The sequence below is a fragment of the Dipodomys merriami genome, unplaced genomic scaffold, assembly GCF_024711535.1.
Source record: "Dipodomys merriami isolate MVZ:Mamm:240054 unplaced genomic scaffold, mDipMer1.0.p SCAF_51, whole genome shotgun sequence".
NCBI lineage: Eukaryota > Metazoa > Chordata > Mammalia > Rodentia > Heteromyidae > Dipodomys > Dipodomys merriami.
This window is the reverse complement of record NW_027206080.1, coordinates 5,429,117-5,456,522: the sequence shown is the minus strand read 5'-3', so window position 1 is coordinate 5,456,522 and position 27,406 is coordinate 5,429,117. Positions and strand designations below refer to the sequence as shown.

General features: G+C 42.3%; 1 protein-coding gene across 2 annotated transcripts in view; it reads right to left on the bottom strand.

Annotated features, from left to right (window-relative positions):
• Positions 1-21,420, bottom strand: part of Mpp7 (MAGUK p55 scaffold protein 7) — a 218,188-nt gene extending 196,768 nt beyond the window's left edge. For both annotated transcript variants that reach the window (XM_069998202.1, XM_069998203.1), the window contains exon 1: positions 21,231-21,420. The gene's annotated coding sequence lies outside the window, so the exon portion shown is untranslated. The remainder of the gene's footprint in view (positions 1-21,230) is intronic.
• Between the last annotated feature and the right edge of the window lie 5,986 nt (positions 21,421-27,406).

Sequence of the window (27,406 nt, the reverse complement as noted above, 5' to 3'; positions counted from 1 at the left end):
GGAATGAAGGTGAATGCCTACAAACATATTCCTCCTATGTCTACCTCCATGGAAGCTTTTTTAAACAGAGTAATAGAAATCAGCGGAACCTAAGCTGAGAGTCAAACAGCAGCAATTTGGGCTCAGTGTGGCAAATCCAAGGATGCAGTGGCTGTGGCTATTTAGGAAGTGGCTGCCTTCTGGACTGATCCCCAGAGGAAAGCCAGGGCCTGACCGCAAAACAGACAAGAGGTCAGGAGTATGGTCTGAGGTGGTGGTGGCAGCAATGCAGAAAGACACATGAAAGGGGGAAACACTAGGGAGAGAAAGGGGTGACAACATCTCGTTATTGACCCAACAGTGAGTCAGTAACCCACTGATGGCACACCCCTTTCATCCTAACTACTTAGGAGGCTGAGATCTGAGGATAAGGTTCAAATTCAGCCCAGGCAGGAAAGTTTGTGAGTCTCTTCTGTCCAATTAACCACCAAAAAGCTAGAAATGGAACTGTAGCTCAAGTAGTAGAGCACCAGCCTTGAGCAAAAAAGCTAAGGACAGTGCCCAGGCCCTGATTTCAAGCTCTAGCCCAGGAAAAATTGTGTTACAGGAATGGCAAACTGACTACCACACCTGCCTAACTAAGTCCTTAAGACCAGCAATGACCAGAGCTGGTTTTTGGAAACCTTCAATGATTCACTTCACCAATGGTGGATATGACCTTCAGGTCTTCAGGACAAGGAGAATTTGGCCTGAAGTAGAATAAAGAACATTGTCAACTCTTCTGCCTCCTCACAAGAAGGCTTTTGGCCTGGAGGAAGCTAAGTTTTGTTCAAAAACTAGTGGGACCTGCTATGAATGAGTAACAGGCAGTAGCACAGAAAGTCCTTGTGAGTTCTACTGGAACTATGATGTTATCTATACCCTATCACAGGCAGCCGCAAGCCTCACTGGAAACCAAGGAGCAGACAAATGCACCAGACCATGGCAACCAATGTAGGCAATTCTGGGGTTACACAGGGGCCTGAATTGAAAGTACAATGGAGGAGAGAACATCTATCAACTTACACATCATACCTAACAATGCCACAGCTGGCCGGTCTTGGAGAGAAAAGCAGTTTAGATCAAACATGCTAACTCTGACAGTTGTCTCAGATGGTTGTAAGGATCCATGCAAAGAATGATTAAAGATGATAAACAGAAGAAAATCCCACATGAATTCAAATCATATAGTTCGTACACTGGGTAACCTAGGTTTGAATCCTGGCTTGACCATTACCCTAGTTAGTCAGGTTAGACTGAAGGGGAAGTGAGTTGATGTCTTCTTTGTGACTTAGTTTTCCATTTGTAAATTGTACTGCTGTGAGAATTATGCATAAACATCTAAAGAGCTTGCAAACCATAGTACCTGGCTTATAGCAAGAGATAGGTAAGAAGCAACTATGATCTATAAACTCCAAGCTTGTCACCATCTCTTAAAGCTTTTGTTCTACAATTTTTGTTAAGTCCAAGCTTATCAGACAGAAAATGGAATATTTTGTTGTTATTTGGGGTGTTGTTGTTGTTGTTTGTACCAGTACCGGGGCTTGAACTCAGGGCCTGGGCACTGTTCCTTAGCTTTTCTTCTACTCAAGGCTGGTGTTCTATTACTTGAACTACACAGCTCCTCTTCCAGCTTTTTGATGGTTAAATATAAGATTTTCACAGACATTCTTGCCTGATGTGGCTTTGAACCTCAATTCTCAGAACTCAGCCTCCTGAGTTATAGGCATGAACCACTCGCTAGCAAATGTCTATTTTGATAAGCAGTCTAGCCCTATCATTCACTGCCTGCCTTGAGGAATACTTTCAGTTCCCCATGCAAAAGTAAGAGTAGACTTAACTACCCAGTGTTAGACCCATCCGGAAATTTGAAGTAATCAAGTCAAGTCAAAAGCACAGCAGTTATTCATAAGCTGTAAGACACTGAACAACTGAACAGATCTTAGTGGCAAGTTCCACAAAACGGTAGGTACATGGTGAAAAAAAAACAAGTACTTAAATCTTGTCTTACTGAAACAATTCTTTTTTTTGTCGGTAGTGGGGCTCGAACTCTGGGCTTGGGTGCTATCCCTCAGCTCTTCAGCTCAAGGCAAGGGTTCTACCGCTTGAGCCACAGCGCCACTTCCTGTTTTCTAGTGGCTTATTGGAGATAAGAGTCTCACAGACTTTCCTGCCCAGACTGGCTTTGAACTGCTATCCTCAAATCTCAGCCTCCTGAGTAGTTAGGATTACAGGCGTGAGCCACCCATGCCCAGCTTGCTGAAACAATTCTAAAAGAATTTTAAAAAAATTTAAAAAAAGCATGTTATGACTATTGTGAACTGAATAGAACAGGAGGTTACAGGAAAAACCAGTGTCACCAAGACGCCTCTGAGTTGATTGCCAGCCGCCATCAACAGGTTCCTAGGAGGGACTCATAAATGTACCAAGACACTCATGTGATCTAGCCCTGCCTAGGCATGAAATACATCTATTCAGTAACCACTGGAATTATAAGAAAGAATTCAGGAGGGAGGGGCAGCTGAAAACAGGTCTGACCTGCAGCAAAAGGACCTGTTTCCAGCCCCAGCCAGACTTCACAGGAAAGCAGTTTGAGAAGTCTGCAGCTGATGCCTGCAGGCCTTTTTGCCTTCCCTGGCCCAGATTTCAACAGAAGCTCTTCAGGGTAACCTGACTTGTCCTTCCCAATAACTTCATACATCTACTTCCTCCCCTTTTTCCCAGAGAAAATGCTCATTTTCTACCATCCATTTCTTAACATGATATATTTTAAAGATGGGAAATACTATAGCAAATGGAACATTTGCCTCTTTTATCATTCTACCCATGAAATGCCACCCTTATATTACATAAAAGTAAGAGCAGGAGAGTCTAGGAGACGCTTATCTCCAAAAAGAAAAAGGACAAAATGGAGGTGTGGCTCAAGTCATAGAGTACCAGGCTTCAGTGAAAAAGTAAGGAACAGAATCTAGGCCTTTAGTTCAAGCCCCAGTACCAGGATAGATAGATAGATAGATAGATAGATAGATAGATAGATAGATAGATAGATAGATAGATAGATAGATAGATAGATAGATAGATAGATAGATAGATAGATAGATAACAGATAGATATGGAAGGATGTTAACTTTTCTTGCTTCATCGTAAACTACAAGCACTTTAAAGGCAAGGATTTCTATACATTTTCAGTATAATGTAGGTATGCAAAAGCAAAATCACTTCAAGACACTATGTTGAAAACGAACTTTACAACTTCAGGGGGGGGAGAGGGGGTTAGAGAGGTGGGGAGGGAAGGGATAGCAGGAGAAAAACAAAGGAGGGGGTAACAATGCTCAATAGGAAATAGACTCATTACCTTATTCATATAACCGTAAGCCCTCTGTACAGTATCTTTCCAAAACGGCAAATAAAAAGCAAATATCATATAAAATATACACATCACTTTAAAGACAAGAAAAATTTCCTTTTCTTTTTTTTATTGTTTTTGCGGGGGAGTTCCGGTCGTGGGGCCTAAACTCTGGGCCTGGGCGCTGTCCCTCAGCACTTCAGCTCAAAGCTAGCACTCTACCACTTGAACCACAGCGCCACTTCCAGCTTTTTTCTTTTTGCTTATGTGGTGCTGAGGGCCTCATGCATGAGAGGCAAGCGCTCTACCACTGAGCCAACTTTCCAGCCCCTCCTTTTCTTTTCGTTTTTTAACGCCATTCCTTTAACAGCACTAAGGTGCTTCGATCCTTTATTTATTTATATTAAATAGTTGTACAAAGGGGTTTCAATTGGAGAAGTGAGGTTATGAGTACAATGCATCTTGATCAGTGTCGCCCATACCATCTTTCTCCCTTATCTTCCCCCAACCCATTCCATCCCTGCTCTCTACCATTGTTTTTAAATCCCAAATGCATTAGGCTACTTTCAGAACACAACTAAAGGACTTAGCTATTAATGGCACTGGGTCTTAGGAAACAACACTTCAGTGTGGCCCAGCAACATGAACAGCCCTTGGAATTCAAGAATACTGGAAGGCCTGCCAGGCACCAGTGGCTTACACTTACAACGTTCAGTAGGCAAAGAACTAGGATCTTGGTTAGAATTCATCCCAAAGAGTAAAGTCTATGAGACCCTTATCTACCAAAAAGCTGGAAACAAAGCCATGGTTCAAGCAGTAGAACACCAGCCTTGAGCAGAAAAACCTAAGGAACTGCACCCAAGCCCCAAGTTCAAACTGGCAAAAAAAAAAAAAAAATTTAAGTATACGTACATATAAAAGAAGGCTTTTAAAAGCTGCCCCAGAATTCATGTCTCTCCTTTCCTTTGTTTTTCCCCCAATTGCAAATTGAAGCTTTCCCTGAAGTTTCCCATTTGGCTAGCAAAGGAATCTCATTAGTAGGCAAGGTTAAACTTATATCACAGAAACAAAACAGAGCAATGTCAAAACACCTAAACAGAACCTGCCATGGCCTACTGTCTATTCTCCATTCAATCTCCAGAAAGAACGCTTTACAAACTATTTCCTATCCTTTGGAGTTCATTCAACTCCCCTAAAACATGTGATGCCTCCCAAGTTGTTTACATAACCCCTTTTTCCTCTCCCCTATGAACTGTATTTAAGCGCCTCCATCACATGGCCCTTCTCAGTTTTATTTTCAGGATGGCTCCTTTGTTTATGCACTAAATAAATCACACACCCTTTCTCTTTCAGTAAACCTATAGAGGGCAGAGGAGACACTTTCCCTGTTGACTTAGAACCAGTACACTGTAGCTTGGCATTACGCAGAAACAAGGTAGGTGCAGTGAGATACTGTAATCCCAGTTACTTGGGAGACAGAATTTAGGAGGACCTAGGTTCAAAGCCAGCTTCAGCAAAAAGTTAAGGAGATTCTATCTCAAAAAAAAAAACAAGCCAAGGATGATGTGCATGTCCATCACTTCATTTATGCAGGAGCGATAGATAGGATTGAAGTAAAGACGCTTCCTGAAAAATAACCAAAGCAGAAAGAACAGGAAAAGTGGTTCGGGTGGTAGGATACTTTCCTACCAATACAAAATCCTAAATTCAAATTCTAGCACAGAAAGAAGGAAGGAAGGAGGGAGGGAAAGAAAAAGAGAGAAAGAGGGGGAGGGAGGGAGCAAGGCAAAGGAGAGAAGAAAGTACATCAATTATTCATTATGAAGACACTTGTACCATATCTAATGGGCCAACTCATAATGTTGAAATCTGATTTTTTAAAAAAGAAAAGAAAGAAAAGAATCAAGCCAGGCTCCAATGGCTCATGACTAGCTACTCAAAACTTGAACTCTGAAAGATTTTGGTTCAAAGTCAGCCCAGGTAGGAAAATCCCTAAGACTCTTACCCCTAACCACCAAAAAGCAGGAAATAGAACTGTGGCTCAAATGGTAGAGTACCACCAGCCTTGAGCAGAAAAAAGCTAAGGGATAACACCCAGGCCCTGAGTTCAAGCCCCAATAACCACATGAAAGAAAAACAAGGAGGGAAGGATAGAAGAAGGGAGGAAAGGAGTGAAGGACCCAATAGTTTAAAATAACATACCTTGCTTTACTAACTATATATCTCTGAGAGATAATGGGGGATAGTTTCGCTTAAAGAGACAGGCAATCATTAACAATATTCATGAACATTATAAAAAGATAATGTTACCTGACTACAGCCATTAGTACACTCCAACTGTATAGCAGTTTTGACAACAAAATACAAACTGAATCAGAGCAAGATCTATTGCTACTAATGAGAAAGAGACCACAAGCACAGGCTAATCCTTCATTAATAACTGGTGGTAACCAGCTGTCAACTTTGTACTTGATGATGCCACAAAACTATTATTGCCTGATAAACAAACACAGCAGCTGTACACATTCTCTTGTGATTATCTTCATCTCACAGGATGAAAAATGTAGAGCAAATATTAACATGCTTAATGATGTGCTCATTATGATAAGACAGCAAAAACTAAACCTCCTACAGGTCAGGTGTTGCTGAGCTCAGGAACATTGCCTTTTCTGATGATATTAAGCTCTCTTTCACTTGGAAAAATACAACTCAGCCAAAAAGTATTCAGTCCCGGCTTCTAATAAGACCACTTTAGGAATGAGTGGAGATGTATAAACCAGCTTTTCTCAAAGTGGTCCATGACATTCTATGCGTCTTCAAGAATCTTCCTGGACATCCATCAAAACAAAACTACTTTTATTTATTAACTTTTTCATTATATTTAAATAGTTGTACAAAGGATTTCCAATTAAACACATTAATCGTGTGTGGCACGCGCAATTAAACTCAGGGCCTGGGTGCTGTCCCTTAGCTTTTTTGTTCAAGGCTAGCACTGGATCACTTGAGTCATGGCTCCATTACCAGCTTTTCTGATGGTTGATCGGTAATAAGTAACCTACAGACTTTTCTTCTTGGTTGGCTTCAAACCACAATCTTAGATCTCAGCCTCCTAAATTGCTAGGATAATATGTATACATGAACCACTAATGTCAATTTATGTACTCAATTTATGAGTACAATGTATCCTGACCAAGGTCACTCTCCCTCAAAACTGTTTTTGTTTTGTTTTTTGTCGGTCGTAGGGCTTGAACTCGGCCTGTGGGGCTTGAACTCGGCCTGGGCGCTGTCCCCTCAGCTCTTCAGCTCAAGGTTAATGCTCTACCACTTGAGCCACAGCACCACTTCTGGTTTTCTGGTGGTTTGTTGGAGATGAAGAGTTTCACAAGCTTTCCTGCCAGGCTGGCTTTGAACCAAGATCTTAGATCTCAGCCTCCTGAGTAGCTAGGATTACAGGTGTAAGCCATTGGCACCAGGCTACAAAACTGTTCTTATAACGGTGCTGAGGGAAGCTTAGTGGTAGAGCACATGCTTGGTATAAACAAGATCCAATCCCCAACACCACCAAAAAAAAAAAAAAAAAAATATATATATATATATATATATATACACACATATATATACAGTATGTATAATATATTATATCATATCACATATATGCTATATATACTACGTATACTATATATAACATACTGTATTTATACTGTCTATGTTCTATATGTACTTATATATTCATATGTTATATATATACTAATGCTATAAGGTTGTTTGCAATGTTCACTCTTTGATGATAAAAAAAGAATGTATAAAATTGCTACGATCTTAATACAGATCAAAGACATGGAAAAAACTGTGTAGACATTAGGCTATAGTCAATATCACTACAAAGTCTAAGTGGAAAATGCTCATTTCATCTTGCCCCGTGCTGGTGGGTCACACCTGTAACCCCAGCTACTCAGGAGACTGAGATCAGAGGATTGTGGTTCAAGGCCAGCCAGAGCAGGAAAGTCCATGAGACTTTTATCTCCAATTAACTACAAAAATCTACAAGTGGAGCTGTGGCTCCACTAGTAGAGTGCTAGCCCTGAGCAAAAAGATCTCAGAGATCATGCCCAGGCCCTGAGTTCAAATCCCAGGACTGGCACCAAAAAGTAAAAGGAAGACCCTGACTAAAATACGTCTACCCAGGGGTTGATTTCTATTGTGTTAACCTTTTGAACAATAAACAGAAATGTGTACAAAATTAGGACCAGGAAACTGAAACATGCCTTGTTTGAGGAGGTGGAATTGAAGAGAAGCAGGAAGACAAATAGAGAGAGGAACAGTGGGCAAATACAGCCACAGTACTCACTGTATATATATGAAAATCAGACTAAGAACTTGAGAAGAAATGGTAAGGAAGATCGAGGAGAGAGGGATAAGGAGAGGTGACACCGGTCAAGATATACTGCACATATAAAATGACATACTGAATTAAAACTCCTTTGTACATCCATTAAAAGACAATTTTTACATTAAAATTAAGAAAAAAGTACCCTGATGAGCTAATGAAAATTAACAACTTCACACAAACTCAACCCTGGAGCACTTGCTTTTCTGACATTCTTCAGCCAAGTAGGAAGAAGCCCAGAATGATTTGTGCCTCACACTGATCTGTGAAGACCGCTCAAGGAAAAGACCACACCAACATTTTCTAACCATAAGTTTGTATAAGGCTCAATTGTCTCTATATATTTCAACCAAACAACAAAGCACAGTAAATTGAGTGAAGAAGCAGACATGAGAATCCCATTTATACTAAGCCAGACATTTAAGAGTTAGAAAAATGCAAAACAGGGCTGAGGACACAGATCAGTTCACAGACTTTCCTACCATGCACAAGACTTGGGTTTGGACTTTAGCACTACCATAAGAAAAAACAACAAAACAGTCCTTCTTTTCTCAATGAATTTTCTTGGAAAAGCTTTTTTTTTCATATATAATGGGACTATTAATGTTTCAACAAATAAACAGTAAAATTTCCTATTTAAATGTCTACTATGGTAATATCCATAGATATAACTCACATGAATGGAAAGGCTTCAAATTCCTTATTAATTTGTTTGCTAGTACTAGGACTTGAACTCAGGTCCTGAGCACTGTCCCTTAGCTTTTTTGTGCTCAGGACTGGCACTCTACCACTTAGCCACATTTCCGCTTCTGGTTTTTTGATGGCTAATGGAAGATAACAGTCTCATGGATTTTCTTAACAGGGTTGGCTTCCAACAGCAATCCTCAGCTCTCAGCCTCCTGAGTATCTAGGATTACACGTGTGAGCCACCAGCGCCCGGCCTTATTAACTTTTAAAAGTATAAAATAATCCTAAAGCCAAAAGTTTAAATATTGGGGCTCCAAGATAAAGAGTTGAGGTCAAGGCCGTTCTTGCGCAAATGAGCCTTATTCTTTGATTTGTCCTTCAAACAAAACAGTAAAACTGGCGGCCACAGCCAATCAAGGGCCCTAATTATTTCCACAGTAGAAGGAAGGTCAAGAGACACAAAGTAAGACAGCACTCCCTGCTTAGTTCACATATCTCTTGGTAATAGGAGCTGGGCACTGGTGGCTCATGCCTGTAACCTTAGCTACTCAGGAGGCTGAGATCTGAGGATCATGGTTCAAAGCAAGCCTGGGAAGGAGAGTCCATTAGACCCTTATCTCCAATTAACCACCAGAAAACTAGAAGTGGAGCTATGGCTCAGAGTGGTAGAGTGCTAACCTTGAACAAAAGAGCTCAGGAATAGCACCCAGGCCCTGAGTTCAAGCCCCATGACCAAACCAAAAGAAAAAGAAAAAGAAAAAGAAAAGCTAGAGGCAAATCGCTTCCAACACTCTTTTCTCTAAGATATCTGCAGAAATTGCCAAAAGCACTAGCTAAAGCAAAGAAACATCTCCTTGTAACAGCAGGCTAGTAAGCTCTTCAAGACCAGATTTAAAACAAAAGTGAAGTCAGATGGCAATCAATTCTCAAATTTTTTCCCATGTTTAATGAGATGTGTGTTCTGAAGCTCACAATCACCATTACAACACCTAAGGTGGATTTAAAGTAGTGTAGAGATTTCTCTTTTTTGGGTGGGAGGGCAGTACTGAGGTTGGAACTCAGGGCCTTGTACTTGCTAAGCCAGCACTCTACTACTTAACACATGCTCCCAGTCCTTTATTGGTTTAAATAAGATACTGTATAATTTTTCCCAGGTAAAAATAAAATAAAAAAAGGAGTGGCGCTGTAGCTCAAGTGCTAGAGCACTCGCCTTGAGCTGAAGAGCTGAGGGACAGCGCCCAGGCCCAGAGTTCAAGCCCCATGACCGACAAAAAAATAAAATAAAATAAAATAAAATAAAATAATTTTTCCCAGGTGACTTTGAACAGTAATCCTCCAGATCATGACCACTTGAGTTGCTAGGATGATAGGCATGAGCTACTACATCCAGTTAAGACTTTGTTTTTTGATCGCAGTGAAAGACAAGTCACTGTGATATTCATAGCAGATAAGTAACATCAACCAAAATCTACCTGTGATGCTGTGTTGGAGAAAAGACCTAGGAGAAATAGCAAAGCAGGAAAGTGACTACAATCAGCCAAGCCACAGATAATGATTTATTGTCTCCCGGGAAAGCAAGAACAGCATTATTTCTAATTTATTTATCTATTTATTTATTGTCTCCTGGGAAAGCAAGAACAGCATTATTTCTAATACTGCTATTAACAGATCTGATACATAACGACCTAGTTTCCCATGAAGCAGTAACAAAAGCTGGCTTTGTGTTACTGGTGTTACTTCACAAATTACACAGTCTTTTTCTTTTCTTCTTTCTGTTAAGGAGTATTCAAATATATACCAGCAGAGAGAATGGTATATAAGAAAGTGTGTCTCTGTGCACTCCAAATCTCCATTTCATAGCCAAGTTAACTCCCTAACTTCCTATCTCAGATTATTATGCAAATTATATATGCTCTTATTAGAATAAAATGGCTATATTAAAATAGAATTTTAAGGAAACAGCCCAAGAAGTAACTCATGTTTGCCCACTGCTGTTATTAGTTGAACTGTTTGTATGTGAACTTGGTAATATGCAGACTACTTCAGTGCATTTTCATTAATATTTTCTTTATTACTAAAGTATAATCACCCTGACTAAATGATTCTGTAATCCTTTGCATACTTTATATTAATAATTCCCATAAGGAAGAATAAATGTCAACTGCTTTGCATTTAAGTTGTTTTCTCCATTTTATGTTACTTTTTTTTCTTTCTTTTTTTTTTTTTGGTTGGTCATGGGGCCTGAACTCTGGGCCTGGGTGCTGTCCCTCAGCTCTTCAACTTAAGGCTAGTACTCTACCACTTGAGTCACAGTACCACTTGCAGCTTTTTCTGCTTATGTGATGTTGAGGAATTGAACCCATGGCCTGCCTCATGCATGCAAGGCAAGCACGCTACTCTAAGCCACCTTCCCAGCCTTTTGATTTTCTTTTTGGTGGTAGTACCGGGGTTTGAACCCAGGGCCCTGAGCTTGCTAGGCAGGCATTCTTACCACTGAGCCATACCTCCAGCCCCTATATGTGTTGTGTATCCAGACCCTATATGTGTTGTGTATCTAATAACATACACTAGTGAATGCTGGACATACATTAATGTATCAGAGATCGGGTTCCTAGGAATATACACAGAGCAATCAATAGAAGATATAATGCCCAGTAAGATCAAGAAAAGTAGTTCCTTTGGACAGATGGCTCATCAAGAAACATTAGCTAGAGGCTCAGATTAGCCCTCATGAAAATAGTCAAACCTACGTAATTTCTTGCAGGGCACTGGTGGCTCATGCCTGTGATCCTAGATACTTAGGAGGCTGAGATCTGGAGATTAAGGTTCAAAGTCAACCCAGGCAATGAAATCCATGAGACTCTTAACTCCAATTAAGCATTAAAAAAAAAAAAAAAAGGCCAGAAATAAAAGTGTGGTTCAAGTGGCAGAGTGCAAGCCTTGAGCAGAAAAAGCTCCGGGATAGTGCCCATGGTCTAAGTTCAAGCCCCAAGAACAGCGCGCGCGCCTCCCCCCTCCCCCCCCCCCCCACGAACAAAAAGAAAACCTATATCATTTCAATTGGGAATTCTTACAAAAGCAAAATATTTAAGGAAAATATTAAAGATATATATTAGCAATTAAGCCAGAGGTGATGATATACATCTGTAATCCCAGCAATCAAAAGGACAAAAGCAGGAGTTTTCAGTCTCAGGCCAGCCTGTGCTACAGGTGAAACACTGACTAAAAGATAGATAGATAGATAGATAGATAGATAGATAGATAGATAGATAGATAGATAGATAGATAGATAATTTCTCTGTTAAGAAGAAATTTATACTATGCAAAAGTGCAAAATATGTGCAAACTTAAGATGCATTTATTGAGAACATGCTAGATGCTAAGTTTTAAAAAATGAAAACAAGGGGCTGGGAAGGTGGCTCAGTGGTAGAGCGCTTGCCTTGCATGCATGAGGCCCTGGGTTCAGTTCCTCAGCACCACATAAGCAAAATGAAAAAAGCCGGAAGTGGCGCTGTGGCTCAAGTGGTAGAGCGCTAGCCTTGAGCTGAAGAGCTGAGGGACAGAGCCCAGGTCCAGAGTTCAGGCCCCACGACTAGACCAAAAAAAAAAAAAAGAAGAAAAAAGTGGGCCTGGGAAGGTGGCTCAGTGGTAGAGTGCTAGCTAGCTAGAGTGCTTGTCTTGCATGCATGAGGTCCTGGGTTCGGTTCGTCAGCAACACATAAGCAGAATAAAGCCAGAAGTGGTGCTGTGGCGCAAGAGGTAGAGCACTAGCCTTGAGCTGAAGAGCTGAGGGACAGCACCCAGGCCCAGAGTTCAGGCCCCACAACCGACTAAAAAAAAAAAAAAAGGAAGAAAGAAAACAGTGTCTTCATGTCTCTCATATTTTGAGAGAAGACACAAGCATAGATAATTACCAAAGAACTTTCTAAGTGCTTTCTTAAAGAACCTAGAAGTGCCTGGCCTTTCTAAATCTCTCTATATGTGAACAAGTTGTGGTAATAAAAGATGAAAACACAACCATGTGGAACAAACAGAACAGTAGAACTGATCAGCACAGCCCACCAAAACCTAAAAATAGATAGGTGGGGGTGGGTAGGCGGAGCCTGTTCCTGCAGAGAGATTCAGGTAGTCTTTCCCCCATAAGCTATTTAGTAAATGTTACTGAGGAAAATTAGCTTGCTATCAAATGTGGAATCACACTTCTATTAACTAGAAATGGAGAAGTACTTCATAAACAACATAGAAGAATTACAATTTTCTTTAGTACAGCATTTCAAAGAAATAAAAACTTGACAGGTTAAAAAGAAATAAGATTGTGTTGTTTAATGCTAGAGATTGAGTCCCAAAGATTCAGTGACTTTTATAACACCTGAAATCAACAAACGATTAACACCTAGAATTTTTTTAAAAAATTGTATTATTAGGGCAGAAAAACAGGAACGGGCTAGGAAAACCTAGTAAGAAAAGAGACAAACTAATAGGCATCCGACAGGATTCTCAGCCATTGGTAACCAGAGAAATGCAAAGAAAAATGACATCTCGTTCTGTGCTTGGATGTTTGCACCTGCTTCATGAGACTGGAAAAAATTATAAAACCAGCAAGAAAATGCAGAAACAATCTCTATCCAAAAGCAAACCAGCACAGTCACCCAGATTAGCTTGGGAAAATCATACACAGGCTCAAAAGAGGGCCTTAGGGAGATAAGAAGTCGGGGGAAGACACACAAAGTTACAGGGTGCCATGAACTCATCATTGCCTCAAGCCTGAGCTGGGCGCCGGTGGCTCATGCCTGTAATCCTAGCTACACAGGAGGCTGAGATCTGAGGATCGGAGTTCAAAGCCAGCCCGGGCAGGAAAAGTCTGTGAGACTCTTATCTCCAATAAACCACTAGAAAAATGAGTGGCGCTGTGGATAGAGCACTCGCCTTGAGCTGAAGAGTGCAGAGACAGCACCCAAGCCCAGAGTTCAAGCCCCACGATTGACCAAAAAAAAAAAAAAAAAGTCTGAGCCCCTGACTTGAGAAGAAAAGAAATGTTCTCCATTCCTTCAATGTTCTAATAACTATCTAGCCCCCATGTGTCCTACATGGGGTCCCAATATCCAAGGTCATGTCCTTGCAGGAAACAATAAGCAGTAAACGAAGAGTAAAATGGTGCTACAAAGGAATAAAGCAAATGACTGTGACAAACAGTAATGTGACAGGGTAGTGTGAGAATCACACAGAGATTGGGGGTCCAAACTCTAAGAGATTTGTCAGGCATTCAGCAAACTAAGGGAAGAGATCTCCAAGAAATGTGTTCAAGGTCACCCAACATGAAGTCACCAGAACATAACTACTCGAAAGATGACTTTCAAGTATTTCCTGTAATAACATTATCAAGAGCAACCTTCAAAAACCCAGTTACACAAAGTATGGGCCACAAGGATTACTTGGAGATTCCAACGTACTCTGATCAAAGAATTGAACCTTGGAGGAAGGGAGCAACACCTTCAATAGTCTCAAAAACAAAAGTGCTGCAGGTGTGGCTCCAGTGGTAGAGCACCTGTTTACCAAGGCCAAGTTCAAACCTCAGTACCACCAAAAAACAAAAACAAAAAGTTCTGGAACATTACCAGCATCTACAAACTTTTTCCTTGGATAGTTCAACAGTAATTGAACATTCATTCATATACTGCTTTTCCAGTACATTGTCAGGAAATACAAAAGTGTAGTGCTTCCAGTAGTGCTGTAGCTCAAGTGGTAGAGCACCAGCTTTAGGCCAAAGAATCTCAGAGACAGTGCCCAGGCCCCAAGTTCAAGCCCCAGGACTGGCGCGCACATGTTCACGTGCACGTGCCCGTGCATATACACACACACACACACACACACACAAAGTCAATATTCACTGGATGCTTGCAATTTGTCAGACACTGTTCTACAAGCTTCTACTCATGTACATTCTTTCAATACCAACTACAAAATAATACATTGCCACTTTAGATGCAAAGCACAGGTTATGAAACTTGTCTGAACTAAAACAAGAAAACAAAAAATCAACCCTGAGCTGAGATCTGAGGATTGTAGTTTGAAGACAGCAGGGGCTAAAAAGACCATGAAACTCTTATCTCCATTTAACCAGCAAAAAGCCAGAAGCAGAGCTTGGCTGAAGTGGTAGAATGCTAGCCTTGAGCAAAAAAACAAGGACAGCGCCCAGACCCCTGAATTTAAGCCCTGGGATGGATGAACCCTCTATCTCTGTCTCTGTCTCTCTCTATCTCTCTGTCTCTCTTTGTCTCTCTCTGTCTCTGTCTCTGTCTGTCTCTGTCTCATTCTCTCTCTCTCTCTCTCTCTCTCTCTCTCTCTCTCTCTCTCTCTCTCTCTCTCTCTCACACACACACACACACACACACACACACATATACACTAGTAAGCACCAAGGGAAACATTTAAACTGAGATCTTTCAAACATCACAGTCTATGTTAACAATTACACTATATTCCACCTAACTCACTGCTCAGTGGTTTTCAAACTATGGTCCCTGAACCATCAGGATCACCTCCATCTTTGAACTTAGTAGAACTGCAGTGAGCCCAAGCCTACTCAATGGACAGAAGACAACAGCAAAAGCCTTTAACAAGCCCTCCAGACAACTCCAGGCATGCTGAAGTTTGACAGGTCAAAATTTTTCATGAACTTCATGAAAAGTGAAATCATTACCAGCCAAATATTGTAAAATTCAGGTTTTATCCTATTTTAAGGAACTATAAATAAATCAAAATAATGCTAATTCATTTTTTTCCACAGCTCATAGCACAGCAATTTATCTTCCAAACCTGACAAGACATTTTCAATATACATATGCAAAACCACAATCCATCCTTACCGGAAAAAAAAAAAAGAACAATTGACCTTCAGGACTCACAACCAGGGATTCAACCAACTGTAGATGGATAATATTGGAAGGAAAAAAACAGATTCTGTACTAAACATTTACAGACTTTTCTTTTCTTGCAATTATGCCCTAAACAACAGCGTATCTCAACTATTTACATAGCATTTACATTGTACCAGGTATCTCTACATAATGCAGAGATTAGAGCGTACAAGGATGTGCTCTGGGTTACATGCAAATTCTGGGCCAGTTTATACATGAGACCAGAGCACCCATCCTTCAATTGTGATGTCTAAGGAAGTCGTAGAACCAGGTACTGAGCTACACTTAAAATATGCCATATCTTCACGATTACACTTCAGAAATTAAAATCAAGAACCACAGTAGAAGGAAAAGATAATCTGAATAAGGCAGTAGAAGTTTGATAAATAAATCTTGGGCCATAATTCCATAAAACTTTCTATTCAAGACTCAACTCCAAATTCTTACATCACTTTAACAAACTTTCAATTGCCAAAAAGAAACAAAGGTTAACAACCCTCAAAAATATTTGATTCTCAAGATTCAAATTGCTTTAAATACACAGATTAAAGGAGCTACCTTTAAAAGTGTGTTGTTGTTGTTGTTGTTGTTTGACAGTCCTGAGTCTTGAACTCAAGGTCTGGGCACTGTCCCTGAGCTTCTTTTGTTCAAGGCTAGAGCTCTACCACTTGAGCCACAATACCACTTCCAACTTTTTCTGAGGAATCAAACCCAGGGTTTCATGCATGCTAGGAAAGCACTCTACCACTAAGCTACATTCCCAGCCCCTAAAAGTGTTTTTAAATCCAAGTAAAAAGTTAATTGCCAAGGGGCCAATGCCTCCCTCCTGTAATCCTAGCTACTCAAGAGATCTAGATTTGAGAACCATGAATAGAAGCCAGGCTAAGAAGGAAAGTGTGAGACTTTTATCTCCAATTAACTAGCAAAAAGCTGGAATGGAGCTGTGGCTCAAGTGGCAGAACTCTAGCTTGAATACAAAATCTCAGGGACAGTGTCCAGGCCCTGAATTCAAACTCCAGGACTAGCATTAAAAACATTAAAAGTTAATCAACACCTAATCACCCATCAGGATATACTAAAACAGAAGGTATTAACAAATCCCTTCTACCTCTCTGCTACAACCCTTCATAATAAATATCCCATCTGCTTCTTCTCTTTTCAAAGCTACAACAGGCCCAAGTGCCACTTATTCCCAACCCAAATCGTCAATATGAACAGTATATATGCACTGGTTTCCTATTGCCACTGAGGCTTTAAAATTAAAAAAAAAAAAAAAAAACAGAATAGAGCCCACGCTGATGGCTCACGCCTGAAATCCTAGCTTCTCAGGATTTGAGATCTCTGCCTAGGCAGAAAAATCCCCAAAACCCTTACCTCCAATAATTAATCAGCAAACAGCTGGAAGTAGAAGCACGAGTGCCAGTCTTGTAAACAAAGCCAAGGAATAGCATGAGGGCTTGAAATCACACCCCAGGGACAGCACAAAAAAAAGAAAGAAAAGAAAAGAAAAGAAAGAAAGAAAGGAAGGAAGGAAGGAAGGAAGGAAGGAAGGAAGGAAGGAAGGAAGGAAGGAGAAATAATATAAAAAAGAATATTCAAGCACCTGTGCCTTGAGAAACTACCATAAGCCAAGTCATTCTCTGAAGCTATTCACTTGCACATTCAAATTACTAATGTTATAAATCTTAGTGTCTACTTATTTCCAAAATACACACTAAAGACTACCTAACCCAAGTCTGGACCACAAGAGAGCTATAAATATGTTCATTGGCCTGATTAAGACAGTTCAAAGGTTCAAGAGAACTCTGAGAATCCCATACCAGAGTAGCATGTAATCTGCCTGGCTACTTATAACCACCCACCTTTCAATGCCCATAGGCACCCAAGGACCAGAAGCACCAGAGACACCTTCCGTGCCAAGAGCCACCATCCCTCCCTCCAAATCACCGTCAAATCCCATGAGAAGCAGAGGGTTCCAAGAAACAAATTATGTTTCGCTCCTCCCCAGCCACAGCTGAGTAGAACTGAAATAAACACACACCAACCCCATACAGACTTTCTCCTCACATTCCCATCTTGCATTGTAAAAGTCCAACACTTTCTTCAACCTATCTCCCAAAGTCTTTATCCTACACAAACATTGCCATTTCCATACCTGCAAAGGGACTTATTGTTATCAGAACAGCTAAATTTTCTCACCTCTCTTTTCTAGGTAACCATCAGTAAAAAGCAATTCAATCAACAACAATCTAAAATAAGATCCCTTATTAGGCCAGGAAGGAGCAGACTCCCCTCTCTTTCTTAGGTAAAGCAAGCTGATTTGATAATATCACCCTAAAAGCATAGAAAGTTTAAGTGAGTGTTCAACAAAAGAAACTTTCACATGCCGGGATTTTTTTTTTTAGCCTAAGTATCTGCTTATAGGAGATAGCAAATTATCTTGTTACATATACCACTTTTAAAGAACCGGTAATCTTAAGTGAGCAAAGCACAATACGCTCAAATAGCTCAGTCCCAGATCATATAAGATTTAAATAAAGCACAAACCATTAAGAAACTAAGTTCAAACTTACATAAATAAGGATCAATAAAAGCTACACTCTGGTCTGGGTTCTTGACCACAAAGAGAACCAGAAAGTTTTATGTTGAAGGTTTGTTGTTTTGTTTTTTTTTAATTACTAGCAATTACTTTCCATTCCAGCCAGCCTGTCCTTCCAAATAATCTCATTTAATAAAACCCACTTAAGCCATTTACTGCTATGGCAGATGAAGCTGCAGTACATTTGACATGTAACTAGTAACAGTAATGATAACTGTTTGTGAAATGATGTGTTTGAAATCCCCAGCAAGTAGGGCTGGGAAGGTGGCTCAGTGGTAGAGTGCATGCCTTGCATGCCAGAGGCCCTGGGTTCAATTCCTCAGCACCACATAAGCAAAAAGAAAAAAGCCAGAAGTGGCACTGTGGCTCAAGTGGTAGAGCGCTAGCCTTGAGCTGAAGAGCTGAGGGACAGCGCCCAGGCCCAGAGTTCAGGCCCCATGACCGGACCCCCCCAAAAAAAAATATAATATATATATCATGAAATCCCCAGCAAGTAATATTGGGTGCACCATCTAGTGGAAGTCATGGCCTAATTAATTTTACAAAAAGAAATATAAAATGCAGAAATCTGGAGTAGCCTGGAGGATTGGGAAGAAGTCTTAGATAGAACACAAGCAAACACTCAACAGCCAAAATCTCTTATCAATTTTCCCACAGGGCAGAAAGGCTGGTGCTCAACAGAAGATTCCTTTCTCAGAACAAATTAACAGATGATACAGGTTTTGTTATGGAAAATTTTGCTTGAATTGCTAAAATTTCCAATTGACAACAAAGTAAAATTAAATAAAGGTAAAAAGAAAGAACAGGGCTAGACTAAAAAGTCTCATGTAAGGAATTCCTTGTATATTATGCAAGTAATGTCAAAATGTACCTGCAACATGCTAAGATGTAGTTACCACAAAACAAAGCATTACATCATGATAAAGAGCAATCCATGCAGAAATTGACTTCTTTTTTTTTGGGGGGGGAGGGAGGGTCCAGTCATGGGGCCTGAACTCTGGGCCTAGGCACTGTCCCTCAGCTCTTCAGCTCAAGGCTAGCGCTCTACCACTTGAGCCACAGCGCCACTTCCGGCTTTTTTTCTTTTTGCTTATGTGGTGCTGAGGGCCTCATGCATGCAAGGCAAGCGCTCTACCACTGAGCCACCTTCCCAGCCCCCAGAAATTCATTTCTATGTTCCCATACATAGTAGCCCTAACAAAAACCTAGCAATTCTCTACACTTCTCTAAACCTTGACATCATTCAAGAGGTAACCCTCAAAAACTCAGTATGTGCCTGCTCCATATCCACCACTAAAATCCCTTGTTCTATTCAAATTACAAAATGATTGCTACATGTTTAGGCCTTCTATAAACTTACAATGAAGATTTTCCGTCAAGTCTTAAGTCATAACCAAAATGCACCATATTTTGTTTTCCTTATGCATATTATTTCAACTCAATTCACAAAACACCACTGAGATCCATTGCTAGGCTAGAAATGCAAACATAAATGAAGTTCTCTGATTTGAAAAGTCCCCTTCCCTCAATTTATTTGTTTATTTTTGTGCCAGTACAGGGGCTTGAACTCAGAACCACTCACTCCCATTTTTGACTTCTCAAGCCTGGTGCTCTACCACTTGTGCCACAGCTCCAATTCTGTCCTGCTATTTGAAATAGTCTCACAGAAAACCACCAAGTTTTATTTTTTGTTTGCCTAAGCGTAAAATCAACTTTCTGGTGAAATTCAAACTACCTTAACAATTTAGAAGGAAAATGAGACTTAGGACACAATATTTCTTTACTTGAAAATAACCACCTCTAAGTCCTGTATTGTGATAAATGAGCATGCAGAAGCTGCCTTGATAGTGGGAATTTGCCTAGATCTTCGATTAAATCACTGGGCAAGCCTTGCACGGCCTCGTCAGGACAGCAGGGAGATTCAAGGCTAAAACTGGAAGAGTGCTGAGTTTTCACAATGAACAGACCTAAACAGAAATACTATAACCTAGAACCCGAGTGCACCTGGACATGGAGATTTCAAGTCATCACTGACTAATGGCCTTCATCATTTCCCTTGTGAATAAATGATACTTGAACAGGTCAAAGCAAAAGTACTTCGTGAGGGGTGGGGAAAGGGGGGGGCGAGGGGAAGAAGAGTTGTACTGGGGCTGAAACTCAGAGCCTGGGCTTTTTCAGTCACTCCAACAGGAGCCACAGTTCCACTTCTGGTTTGTTTCTGTGGGTTTCTGTTGCTGTTGCTGCGGCTGCTGCAGGTTTCTTAAAGATAAGACTCTTCCCGGAGGACTTTTCCAGCCCAGGCTAGCCCGAGACTTTAATCCTCAGATCTCAGCCTCTAGAGTACCCAGGATGAGGATTAGGGGAGTAAGCCACAGACTGCTGTCAAATGTCCTTCTTTTCAGCAATCAACTGTGTACTGAATCCTCTAAGGTTCTGCACAGAGTTAGCCGCCAAGGGGAGCAGGTGCATCCCTAAAGCCAGACGTGGCTTTGAGAGAAGCTTTTTTTTTTTATGGGGGGGGGGGGGATCCGAAAGAGGGAGGGAGACGGATCACAGTTCCACCCCCCCCCACCCCTGGCCGAGGGACAGCTAAGAGGTCCCAGCCACAGTCCCTGAGACCAGCACAGACATCCCTCGGGCACGACCCCCCCCCCCCGCGCGCTCCCTCCCCACTCGGGCGCAGACACGAGTGAAGCACACGGTGGGTCTGCTGGTCGCCTCAGAAAAGGCCCCCCAACAGCTTCACGCTCAAGATCAGTAAACAGCGTCCACCTGCACCCGGGCACTGCCGGGCAGGCTCCGGGCTCCAAACCAGACGCGCGCGCGGCGCTGCAGCCCTGGAGGGGGGGGGGGGCGCCCCCCTCACCAAGGCGCCGGGAATTTTTTGTTCCAAAAAGCACCTTACCGGGACTGGGTGACGGTCCCTCTCCCCGGGGGCCCGGGACTCCACCGGCGAGCCTGCCCCGCGCGCCGTGCACACGGCCTCCCCGCGGGTCCGGGCCGGGTCCCCCCGGGTACCGCGCACCACCACCCCCCCCCCCGCGACCTCCTCCCCGCGCCCCCCCACTACCCCCCCCCCGCGCCCCGCGCCCCTCACTCCGAGCCCGGCCCCGCCCCCACCACCCCGCAAGGTGCCGCCGCCGCCGGGGCGGGAGGCTCCGCTGACCCCGGCCTCGGCCCGCGCGCCCGCGGCGGGAGCGGCGCAGGGAGCCAACCGCGCCACGCGCACCGATCCCGGACCTCGGGAAGGCGCTGCAGTCCCCGGCGCCTCGTTACCTGTTCCGAGCAGTCAGGGTCCGCCGCCAGCGCGGCGGGTCGGGGCCTCCCACCACTCGATCCCCGCGGCGAGGAGGCAGCGACGGCGACCGCCGCGAAGGACAATCAGGAGAGCGGCGGTCGGAAACGCCGCGGCGGGCGCAGAACGCACGAGCCCAGGGGGAGCCTGGCCCCCACCTCCGGCCCAGCGAGTAACCGACTCGGCCCCCTCCCTCGGAGGGGCGGGGACACGAGTGAGAGGGCGGGGCCACGCGCGGAGGGGCGGTGAGAGGGGCGGCACCGCTCACTGGGCGTGGCCTCTGAAGATGCTTTGTCGAAGGCGCCTGCTGATAGGCTATAAAAGGAATAGGCCACTCAGACTTGAAGTCGGCCTCTTTAAAAAACACTCTTATTGGTCAGCGAGAGAAAACAAAGCAGAGTTCTGATTGGTGAAGATGCTGTAGCTCCTCCTTCTACCCGCCCAGGTTGCTTGCCCTTGGTTTCTCACTCCCAGGTGGTTGCAGAACGGTGTTTGGAGAGCAAACAATGTCTCTGAGGCGAATCCCGGAACCTCTGCAGGTTAAGATCTTTCCCTTTTCCATGAAATCCATCGATTTTCGTGCGAAGTTAGTGAATAGCATCCAAGCGTTAACATCGCGTGGATTTACAGAGGTCTGGTAGTATGTTTAAAGTACGCTGAATAAGAGTCTGAAGAGCGGGAACCGGTGGCTCACGCCTGTAATCCTAACTACTCAGAAAGTTGAGATCTGATGATCATGGTTCGAAGCCAAGCCCGGGCAGAAAAGTCTGTGAGGCTCTTACCTCCAATTAACCACCAAAAAGCCAGAAGTGAATCTGGCTCAAGTGGTAGAGTGCCAGCTTTGAGTCGATAAAGCTAAAGGGACAGTGCCCAGTCCCTGAGTTCAAGCCCCAGTACCAGCACAAAAAAAAAAAAAATCAGAAGGATATTATCTTACTTGAAGAAAAGGCATAAAATATTTTAAAGTTTGCTGGGATTTATAGGTGACTCATTGCTTGTCTGCGTGCCATGTTGAGTATGTAGAGTATGTATTACTTTAATAATTAGAAAGGAAAGATTTATTTTTTTTTGGCGGGTCCTGGATCTTGAACTAAGGGCCTGGACTCTGTCCTCAAGGCTGGCACTCTACCACTTGAGCCATAGCACCACTTCTGGCTTCTTCTGTTTATGTGATACTGAGGAATCCAAACTCAAGACTTCGTGCATGCTAGGCAAGCACTCTACCACTAAGCCACATTCCCAGCCCCTACTCTAATCTTAGGAGGCTAATAGCCTGAGGATCATGGTTCCAAGCCAGCTTGGACAGAAAAATCATAGAGTCTTCATCTGCAAAGTAAATAGCAAAAAGCAAACTGGGCCACAGCTCTTCAAATAGTAGAAAACACCACCTCCTGAGCAAGCAAGTGGAGTGTGGGAAGGCAAATTGTGTGTGTGTGTATATATATATATATATATATATATATATATATATAGTATATATATATATACATATATATGTGTATATATATATAGTATATAGATATATACTATATAGCTATAGTATATATATATAGTATAGGTAGGTACATACATATGTGTATGTATGTGTATATGTGTATGTATGTATGTATGTACTGGTACCAACTCCTTTTGCTCTCATAAAGAACTCCACACACAACAAAGGAACCCACATTCTTCCTAACTACTGTTTATACAGCGCAGAATGCAGATAGCACTCTGTGTAAATAGAATTACTATAGGAAAACTCCCTGTCAGGAAGAATTTCGGATGATGTGATGTGACATAGACTTTGAACAATTAAAAGCTGAGAGAGGTAAAGGACTGAGATAAGGATCAGTAACCCTAAGTTGAAGTCACCTGAGCTGTCAGACAACTTCATTCAGGTCTGGTATCATCCTGACCAGTTTAAGAGGATAAAGCTGTAAGGAAATATCACAACAAAACCCCTTTGTACAATTATTATAGATTAAAAGAAAAAAGGGAATTAAAAATAAAAAGTAAAAGAGAGTATGGAACAAACCTCACCTAGGGACCACCCTAAAATAATTACCATTAACTGTCTTACTATCCTGTTTCTTCTTGCCATTCCCAATGATATTCTAAAACAGACTATTTGAAATTAAGCAACTTCAGCAGGTGTGGTAGTACATACTTGTAATCCTAGTACTAGGAAGACAGAAGCAGGAGGATCAGGGGTTGGAGGCCAGCCTGAGCTACATAACCAGACACACCCTGTCACCAAACAAACAAACAACAAACAAAAGAAAATAACCAGGGCATTGGTGGTTCACACTTACAATCCTAGCTTCTCAAGAGGCTGAGATTTGGGGCTGGGAAGGTGGCTCAGTGGTAGAGCACATGCCTTGCATGCCAGAGGCCCTGGGTTCGATTCCTCAGCACCACATAAGCAAAAAGAAAAAAGCCGGAAGTGGTGCTGTGGCTCAAGTGGTAGAGCTCTAGCCTTGAGCTGAAGAGCTGAGGGACAGTGCCCAGGCCCAGAGTTCAGGCCCCACGACCGGACCCCCCCCTCCAAAAAAAAAAGAGGCTGAGATTTGAGAATTGCAATTCAAAGCCAGCCCAGGCAAGAAAGTCCATGAGACTCTAATCTCCACTTAACTACCAGAAAACCAGAAGTGGCCCTATGGCTCAGGTGGTAGAGTACTAGCCTTCAGCTGAAGAGCTGAGGGGCAGCGCCCATGCCCAGAGTTTAAGACCCATGATCAACCAAAAAAATGAAAATGAAAAGAAAAGGAAAAAAAGAAACAAATTCACTTCCACCACCAACTTCATGAATTGCACAATAATAATAGCACAAATTACATAAGAGTAATAACATTATTCATAGAGATCCACAAAAAAAATGGAGATTAACCCCAAAAAAAGCCTAAAGAAGGAAAGAAATGTTAAGGTAAAGATAAAGTTGGAAAGATGTTAGGACAAAAAAGTTGACTCATACATTTTCCTAAGGAAAAATGTATAACCCTTCAGAGGACAGAGTAAGGTCATTATCTAACAGAGTTTCTATTCTAAACAATAGTCTAAAGGTAAGTGTTCTAGAGTTAAGTATTCTGAACAAATTGCTTCCGGTTCAGTTGCAGTCATTTTCTATATTTTTCTTTTATTTATCTTATTTTTATTTTGGGGCTATACTAGGGTTTGAACTCAGGGCCTCACACTTGGTAGGTAGGCCCACTAAGCCACATCTCCAGCCCTTTACTGAGTTGATTATTTTGTGAAATAGGGTCTCCTTTCTTGCCTAAGCATGCACCCTGACTTTGATCTTGGTAGTTTAGGCTTTCATCATGGCTTATGTGACAGGCTTATATCACCACACCCAGTTCTCCCATTGAGGTAGAATCTCTCAGATTTTGTTTTGCCTTAGCTGGCCTGGAACCAGTCTCGTTCCCCAATATCTAGGATTATAAGTGTGAACCACTGGTGCCCTGCTAATTATTTTTTTATTTGTATAAGAAAAAAATAGGAATTTAGCATTCCCTAGTATGAACCAATTATGAAGACCTCCAAAAATCTCTCTATGGGCTGAGAATGTGGCCCTTGGGTTTGATTACTCAGTACCATATAAACAGAAAAAGTCAGAAGTGGCACTGTGGCTCAAGTGGTAGAGCACTAGCCTTGAACAAAAGAAGCTCAGGGACAGTAAGCCCCAGGACTGGCAAAAAAGAAAAAGAAAAGTGTGCTACTAACATTCTTACTTTAAGAGTAATTTAATTCTCCAAGATTATTCTTTTATTCACTTATTCATTTAAAAGGTAATAAATATTAATCATCTAATTCTAAGCACTTAACGTATAGCCTCGAACAAGTCAGACTTGAAGCTGTTTTTATGAGAAGACAGATAACACAAACAAATAGACAAATCTGCCAAGTAGAATAACAGTAAAGAAATGCAGGGAAAATGATCAAGAGAATGGGGGAAAGACTTTAGTTTAGGAAGAAAGACAGAAATACTTTAAAAAGAAATGTTCTTAAGATTTCAGTTGCCACCCAAATGAGGTAACCCAGACTTTGCAAAAATCTAGAGCACAGGAAACAGTAGGGACCACAGCCAGAGCCCTGAAGTACCAAGAAAAGCCACCTGTTCCTCCCATAGAGGAGTGTGGGTAGCCTGACCTCTACAGGAAGTGACACCAGTCAGATCAGAGGGAAGCTGAGCCCTGGTGGGCAATGCTAAGAAGTTTTGTGTTTTACTGCAAGGATTCCTGACAGGAGTAACATTAATAAGTTGCTAATTGTGGAGTAAAAGCACTCATTTCTGCTCTTTTATTCTGGCTACAAACCAGCTTTCCTGGCTCTTATGTAGCTACATGTCAGAATAAATCTTTTCCAGACACCCTGAATTCAATTCTCATCTACAACATGAAGTGGGGGCATGAACAGTAGGGACAGTATCAGCATGGCTACCAAGGACCATCCCTGTACATGAGCTCCTTCCCAGAGGAGCCTGAGCCGATTACCAGACAGGCATTCAGAGCAAGCAATGTTTTCCAAAAACAGTTGATGGGACTTTATTGACCATTCAGAGAAAGCCCTACATGGTGTTTACACTGAGAGAGAGAGACAGACAGAGACAGAGACAGAGAGAGAACCAGCCAGCTATGTGTGGCTCACACCTGTAATTCTAGCTCCTCAAGAGGCTGGAATCTGAGGATCAAGGTTCAAAACCAACCCTGGCAGGAAAATCCATGAGACTCTTATCTCAAGTTAACCACCAAACAACTAGAAGTGGAGCTGTGGCTTAAGTGGTAGAGCGCTAGTCTTGGGGATATAAAGCTCAGGAACAGTGCCCAGGACCTGAGTTTAACCTCCAACACTGGCACAGAAAAATATGAATGTTTTAGAGCCAAAAGCTAAAACACCCAATTGTTTGATGGTGATTGCCAGCTTTCTCTCAAGATCTCTACTTCGGTTGTCTTGCAGATGCCCAATACCCTCCTTGTCTCTTCCTTCCAGTTTCAAATTGCCATTCCCCTTAGTATTTCCCATTTCCATGCCAGCAGTATGCCTCTAAACATCAGTTAACCGAGTACATTTGCCATATTGGTGAACATCAGTGAGTAAGGCTATGGTTCTTGGCTCAGATGAGATCAGTACATAGAACAACCAGGGAAGCTGGGTACAGTTGTTTTATGCCTTGTAATCCTAGCTACTCCAGAAGCTGAGATCTGAGAACTGTGGTTCAAAGCCAGCCTGGGCAGAAAAGTCCATGAGACTCTTAGCTCTAATTAACCAACAAAAAAAAAAAAACCAAACAGCAGAAAACTGAAATGTGGCTCAAGTGGTAAGAATGGTAGTCTTGAGTTTAAAAAGCCAAGCAAGAGCAAGAGGCCCTGAGTTCAAGTCCGGTACCTGAAAACAGTAACAACAACCACCCAGGCACCCAGGACTGAAGCAAGTGGCCAACTTTAATCTTCCATAGTCCTTTCAACAGAGATTCAGTGGGAAGAGATTTGTTCCCACCCCTGGGCAACCCCATAACTGTTTGGGTGACTCTCTTTGGTAGTACTAAGGTTTGAACTCAGGGCCATGTACTTACAAAGCAGATATTTTAGTACATGAGCCGTATCTCCAGTCCTTTACGTTTGCTTTTTCTTTTCTTTTCTTTTCTTGTCAGTTGCGGGGCTTAAACTCTGGCCTGGGTGCTGACCCTGAGCTCTTCAGCTCTTCAGCTCTTCAAGGCTAGCATGGTACCACTTGAGCCACAGCGCCACTTCCGGTTTTCTGGTGGTTTATTGGAAATAAGAGTCTCATCACTTTCTTGCCCAGGCTGGCTTTGAACCGCAATCCTCAAATCTCAGCCTCCTGAGTAGCTAGGATTACAGGTGTGAGCCACTGGCGCTTGGCTCAAATGGTTTTTAAGCAATTAAAAACCTTCTGGTCAGGGCTGGGAAGGTGGCTCAGTGGTAGAGCGCTTGCCTTGCATGCTCGAGGCCCTGGGTTCGATTCCTTAGCACCACATAAGAAAAAAAAAAAAAACCTTCTGGTCAATATAAGCCCTCAGAACATACAGGATTTATGGGAGTGGAAGAGTTGTTTTGTTTGGTTGGTTTGATGTTATGGGGTTTTCTTTCTGCTTTTTGGTACATGGTCTCACTATGTACCCAGGCCACACTGAAACACACACACACACACACACACA